We start from the raw sequence: 7,694 nt of genomic DNA, 5'->3' as shown, positions 1-7,694 counted from the left end.
GTCTGTGTGTGTGTATGAATGTAATACTTGGAAGGTGATAAAGTGCTGAAAGAGAAAACTTCTAGCTAAAAGTGGCTTGGTTTCACAAATGTAACACATGTTCACTTTACAACTGTGGCAGATTTATAAAATGAACACACGAATTCATTTTGTTTTTACATATGCTTAGGCTTTCTCAATGTGAGCATTGCATTTCCTCCAATCAGAAGTTGGAGTCTTTCTGTCCTAAACTTGTAGCTGGGCAGGCTTTGTGACCTCCTTGGACAATTCAGTGAGGCAGAAATGACTCTGTGCTGGAGCCCAGCCCAGCCTTAAGGAAGAATTCTATTCTGCTGTCTCCAAGAAATCTTCCCCTCCCCCATTTGGAAGGATTTCAGGCTAAGAATGAAGTCTATGTGACTCAAAAGACTATCAGAAACCCCCAGGTATCTGGAGTTGACCACACAGATGCGTGTAAACTCCTCAAAACATCTAAATTGGCCAAAAGACACCATCCATCCAATCCATGTGCTCATACATGTTTACTGTTTTACAATACTGAAATGTGGAATGCTTTGTATGGACTAATGGCTGTCTAATAGAGTTACCAAACAAGGCATTTCCACTTGGTTTTCTGGTGTTAATGGACATCACAGTTCTCTGGAAAGTAGGTGTGAGTAAGGTGAACTTTTTCATGGCACTACTTGTAGTGTGCATGACTCTTCAGGTGCACCCGTGGCCTACTACACAGATACACATGCATTCCATCATGCACTTATTTGTCTTTATGGCTTCAAGTTACTCCAATGCCAATATTGCTTCTATCACTGCCTGCAAAGGTAAGTTGATATGTTTGTTTCCATATTCTCACTTATCTGCACATACTGTGCATTGCAGAGCTCTTTTCTTATCTGAATAGCCCTTGATGGCTGTTTATTTTATTTGCCACATAATAAACTTCCTCTGACAGCAGGGTGATGTGACTAATGAAATATTTGTAAAGATTAATCAGCTCCACTGAAAAATATTCTTTAAATTCTAAATTGTCTTTATCATCCACACCATTAATATTATGTTTTTCTCATAACTATTTAACTTGTGGCTTCCATCAACTAACCGCAAACCTGGTAGTCACATCAAATAAAATGTTAGATTTGTGAATGTTTTGCAATCAATAAACTGTGAAGGTATGATGAATTATTGGATCTGTCCTCAGCAAGTTTGGAAATTAACAGAGGAAATAATGCTAATTTTCTTGACTCTATGATGATCATGATATTTTAAAACAGCTTTACCCCTGGCATTATGTAGCTGTGATTGTTTAACTGCATCACATTATTAATGACATCTGTTAACCTTAATGTATCTCCAAACTCTCCCTTAGGCTCTGCTGTATCTGAGACCATGCTGTGACAATGAATCACATATTGTTAAAACTAAAAGGAACTTTTAAATTAGTACATATGAAAAATTCAACATGACGATCGCACCCAGTAAATTCTAATTAATTAATCACTAGGTAATAAAATTATGTTGGTGTTATTAATATTACATTATGACAGTTAAGTTAGGTTGTCAACTTGATTGGCTTGAGAGCTCCCCAAGGTATTAATAAAGCACTTCTCTTGAGGTGTCTGGGTAGGTCATGAAGGCATGACCTTCTGGTCTATATCTGGTCCATGGTCCTTGTCTATCTGGTACTATGCCAATGCTGTGCTTCGTAGCCACCATAAAGTAAGAGGCTTTGCTCTGTCATGCTCTTTCACCATGATGTTTGTATCCAAGAGCCAGTTAACTATGCACTAAATCTTCTGAAACAACGAACCAAAATAATCAGTATCTCCTTTTTGTTGTTAGGTTTGGGTACTTTGTGTCAGCAAAGGAAAACTGACCAGTTCACAAAATTGATACCAGGAGTGGGGCTGTTGCTGAGATTGTTTGACCATGTGATTAATGCTAGAATTTATTTGTGGGAGGGTTTGGGAAAGGTTGCAAAACAGGGATAAGGATGAAAGCAAAGCTTGATGGATCATTGTTGCTGGGGCTCAGAGGACTAGAATTCTGATAGGAATCCAGCCAATAAAGGCCAGGCTCTTAAAGGTTTTATTTGGGATTGAGAACTCTATGGCAACTGGACTAGAAGGTGTGCATGTCATATTCAGGCAAAGAACTTGTCTACATTTTGCTAACATTGTGAGACTTTGTAGGGGACTGATATTAGAGTGAAGAATGAATTGACTTGGTGGAGGAAATTTTAAGACAGTTCAATATTTATGCCGTGGCACAGGTGATGCTACTTCATTTTTGCTAGACTTATATTGGGTTTTGAGAGCAGAAAATAGAGCAGAAACATTTGAAAAACCAATATTTTGGCTCAAAAGAATCACGTGTAGAGTTGGGGATAAAAGAAGTATAGTTGCTGAAGAAATAAGGCCCAAAATATTTTGTATAGAGACAAGAAGAAAGGCATCTGAATTCAGCAAAAACCTACCCATCCCAGTCAAGGATGTAAAATAGTCAGTCTATAATTTACAAAACAAGTCTCTGAGATCTCTGCTCAAGAACAGTGCACTAGGAAATTGATTTCCTTGGAGCTAAAATTTTATCTCAGAAATATTTTTGCCTTTCCTAATTATATTATTTTTACTCATAAAAAGGCATATTTTTAGTTTAAGTAACTTTTATGGGTTCAAATTCTCAATTATTCTGATAATATTTCTGATTCTTTATATTGTGTTCTCCACGATAGAAGGTCTGTAGCTTTTATTTTTTATTATTTCTCCCTGGTCCCTAGCATAACTGATTACAGCTTAATGGATACAAAGTAAATATTTGTTAACCAAATAGATTCAGTGAATATTGCTCAGGAAACTTATTGCATGTGCAGATAAATACTAGTAATGTGATGTCACAGATGGTTTTATACTTTGTACAAAATCAGATGACTCAATTTGAAGAGCTTGAGAATTTGGAAATAACGGGAAGCAGTTTTATGCCCAAAGTTAACTAGAGTAAAATGCATAAATGCCATTGAGAACTCAATTAGAAAGCAGATGGAACTACAACTCTCTCTCGATAAGTCTGCAAATTCTCACATTTCTGAGTCAAATTTTGAGAACTGAGAAAATTGAATGAAATTTTTTTGAAGATAAAAAGGAGAGGACCTGATTAGATGATTTCAAAGTGCTGCCTAGAGCTTCCATTTGTGTTTACACATATAAGTATTAATTTAAAATAGCTCTGATTTGCTATTTTAGACAATATATCTCTGAGCAAAATAATTCTACCAATAAAAATTATATGTAACAATGTGTTCAGGGAAGCCCTAATTCTTGTTGTCTTGATTCTGTTGTACAGGACAAGATAAAATAACTTGAAGGAAGCTTCTTCCTACATTGTTTCCTATGCTGTTTCCCGAGGTATTTCATGGTACTTTGTCAGGGAAACATTAACACTTTTTAGGAACGTATCAGGGCTAGGCTTGCATCTCAGTGGTAGAAAATATTAATTCACACAAGGCCCAGGGTTTGTTCCCCAGTGACAGTCTCTCTCTCTTTCTGCATATCTAGATAGGTAGATAGATAGATAGATATGCAGAAAGAATATGTGTATATTCATATACTTATATTCATTCATAATATATTTCACATAATTGCAGTCATTCCTCATTTTTTATTTTTACATAATTTTTCTTAGATTATTAGTATATATTTGCAGTACATAGTGATTGCACTCCATTTGTGGATTAATACATATACCTATCTCGTCTTGATCATTTTTTGCCCTTAGCCACTCCCTGCCTCCTTAGCCAAGTCCTCTTCCCATTTCTACAAAGTCTACTTATCTCTTGTATTTTGCTCTTTATTGATATTTCTTGTTTCTTATATTAAGGAAACCGTGAGATATTTAATCAGTGGCTAACATTTCATTTAGAATTATCACCTCAAGTTCCATCCAATGTCCTACAAATGACTGAAATTTATCCTTCTTTATGCATGAATAGTACTCCATTGTGTGTGTAACCGCATTGTCTTAACACTTTCATATTGATGGACAAGTAGGTTCCTTCTATGACTTCACCACTGTGCGTTGCGCTGCTATACTCGTGGGTAAATATGAATCACCATGATATGACCATGTTCGTTCTGTTGGGAAGATGCCCAGAAGAGAGATGGCCAAGGCAAATGTAATTTCTATGTTTAGTATTTTGAAGAATCTCTATATTTATTTTCATGGTGGTTATAAGTGTACATTTTCACCAAAAATGTAGAAGTGTTTCTTTTTTCCCTGTAACCTCACACAGCTTTTGCTGTGTTTTGATTCCACAGTAATCAGACTCTTGCTTGAATAAGGTGGAACCTCAGTGTTGTTTTCATTTGCATCTTTCCAATGGCAAAAGGTGCTGAATACCTTTCATGTATTATTGGTCATTTGTATTTCTGAGAAGTGTCTGTTCATCTCAATTGCTCGTATTTGATTTGGTCTTTTATTTTCAGGGGGTCTAATATTTTCATGGTCGTTGTATATTCTAAATATTAGAACTCTTTCTGATGAGTAGCTGTCAAAAAAATTTCCCATCCTGAAAGCTGTCACTTCACTCTGTTTGTTGTTTCCTTTGCTGTACAGAAGCTTTCTAATATGATATAATTCTATTTGTTTATTCTTAGTTTTATTATTTGTGCTGTTAGGTTTTTTGTTTTGTTTTGTTTTGTTTGTTTTCTTTTTTGGAAAGCCCTTGGCTATGACTATGCCTTCCAAACTATGGTGTTTTACCAGTGTTTTTCTTCCAGCAGATCCAGGGTTTTCCATAAAGTTCTTTCATACAGTTTGATTTGACTTTAGTAAGGTGGGCGATGTGGGTTTCTTAACAGGTGTTTACTTTTAAATTTGTATTTTAAAGTTGGTTATATGTGATTTGTATTTTAAAATGACTAGCTTTTTATCTGATTAAACCTTTAAGATCAATATTATCTATAGATAGGTAAGTATGGGGAACTCTACAAAATCTTAGCCACTTATGTAGATATCTATAAATTTCTCTAGCTTTGCCTTTTATTTGTTCTGCATATTTACTATCAATATATGCTCTGTTCCCTCACAGCTTGACCACTGAGTGAGTTTCTCTCTACTCCCTCTTCAAGAGGAAGAAGTTTCTTATGCATCAAAACAATGAAAACAATTTACATATACTGCTATTTCAGAAGATTGTTGTAAATGTATGTTATCGGTTTTACATAAAATTAATCATCATCCTAAAATCTTTCCTTCAAAGCCATTCCTTATAATATACACCACTATGTCCTTTTTCATAACATACTAAGTTCTTGAAAGGTGCATTGTCTGAATATTCTCAGAGGGAAGATGTGGCATATCTGCCTTCATCCGCTGCTTTTATTCTATTCAGGAAGTTTACTTGTAGTCACCTGTCTTACCACTAGATGGTGGTAAACATAGGACGGCATTCATCATGCTCCTGGGTAGGAAAACAATTGAGCAAGTAAAAAAGCGAAGTTTAGGGGTTTACTGGACACAACATAATGAATAGGAAAATATGAGAAAAAAGAACTCAATACAAAATTTTGTAACATTTTCTCATTCTCATTCACTTTGCTCAACTGAACTATGCTTTGTCTCATTTTCAACCAATTGTCAAGTGAGATTTCAAAAATATAGTAAAATGATTTCTTTACTCTTTAATCTGTATAATCTTTGAATTATATTTGGAAAACATATTCTAGAAGATGTACTTTGTATATTAAGTTTTTAAATATTAATGTATGTGATATGCATCTTATCTTCAATTTAAATGTTTCAGAAACTGAATTATTACTCTCTTTTATCCTCTGTAGCAAAAATTTCTGACAGATAAATACACCAAATCCTGCATAAATTCTTGTCGAAGGACATGATGCTTACTTCTGTTGGAAACAGATCAGGTCATCTCACCCAAGAGCCTTTTGTAGCCAGGAAATCTACAGTCAAAATTTCTCTGAGAAAATTAGCAAGGAAAAATCTTGGAAGGAAAGACTGTTACCTCCTCAATTCAGATTCCTAAGGTACAACATGCTAGAATCTGCTGTACCATCACCTAGAATATATCAGGTGCTTTTTTGTCTTACTGTTGCTCAACCTCAGGGCTTCCTTGTTAGTTGTTCTGTTTTGCAGACTTGTCATTTTTCAGTAGTGGGTTTTGCCTTTTGTCTGTGGTAGGTGTCCTCAGCTGAGTATAGTAATTATGAGCTCTCCCACGCATGTCTTCTGATACATCCCCACCATAAGGTGCTAAAGAAGGTAGGAGGTAAGTGGGTAAGCTCTTAATGAATGTCATCTGTAGCCCCATCCGTTCCAGAATCATATGCAGGAAAGTGACAAGTCTTTTCAGCATCCAAATATTTAACAAAATAGCAACTTACGCAGTGCTATAACAACTTTTTCCCCAGGAAACTCGAATACAATGCATTACTTGTACATTTTCTTTTCTTGGTCATTCTTCTCTATGATTCCGTAAAGCAGCTGTTATAACAGTAAACACACACACACACACACACACACACACACACACATATATCCTTCAGTAGGCTGTAATTTTTAAAGGCAGAAACTTAAAACTTTGTATCCTTATCATCTAGATTAGGAGTTGACAAATGAAATACTAACAATTTGATCTAACGTCTGCTTTTATAAAATTTTGCTAGAATATAGGCACTTCACTTATTTATATACTATTTACCAACAATCTTTGCATTTCAACGGCAGAAATGAATAACAGTGATAAAGATCCTAAGTGCTGCAAACATACTGGGATTTTACAAAAAAAATTGCCAACACAGTTTTGCTGCTTTAAATATACTTGTTCAGTATGCAAATTATAAAGTGTCACACACATTGGTGCCTCACTTTGAATATTCTGTTTGTTAAAATTGCATTGTTGGTTAAAATGAGACAAAATAAGTAATGCTTTCTCTAATGAGAATACACAGTGAAATGTTTCACTTAGTATGATCAGCTTACCAAAATAAGTGGACAGAGTAGTTTTTTGGAATTTTTTTTAGAAACATGATTTTGAATTAATTTTCTTATCAAATTTTGTGATCCATTCATTATCATATGGATTAAATACTTTGTCATATGGGATTGTACTACATATGTTATTAGTTTCATGAAGAAATATATATTTTTACAAAAATGTCTATAATCAGGACAGTTTTTTAAAAAAAAATTGCTTCAGTTTTTAGAGCAATTTTAAGTTCACAGCAAAATTATACAAATAAGAGTTCTCATACCCACTGTCCTCTATATATACATGATACACATATCAACATTCTCCACCAGACTTGTAGTGGATTGATAACTAGTGGTCAACTTATAACCGCAGCTGAACTGAGTAACTGTGGTGCTGGGTGTGGGAGGCCCACCTGAGGACTGTTGCCAGCAGCATAAGAGGCAAACCTGGAGAAGAAGAAGCAGGCTGTCAGGAGCTGAGACAGGCTGTTGGGAGCTGAGAGAGGCTGTGGGGAGCTGGCTTTCCTGATGAACATGGCTGTTTTCATCCTCTGAGGAGCTCGGGACCTTGCTGGCACTGAGAATGGCTTTGGTTCACTTTGGGGAGCTCTGGTCCTCACTTGAGCATAGCTTCCTGGTTCTGGAGGGGAAGATGGTGCACTGCCGGCCTCCAGGAAAAGCTTGCTGCGTTGGCTTCCCTGATGGGAACTCAG

This window comes from Chinchilla lanigera, unplaced genomic scaffold, assembly GCF_000276665.1.
Source record: "Chinchilla lanigera isolate Chin_1 unplaced genomic scaffold, ChiLan1.0 scaffold00042, whole genome shotgun sequence".
Taxonomy (NCBI): domain Eukaryota; kingdom Metazoa; phylum Chordata; class Mammalia; order Rodentia; family Chinchillidae; genus Chinchilla; species Chinchilla lanigera.
This window is presented reverse-complemented; position numbering follows the sequence as displayed.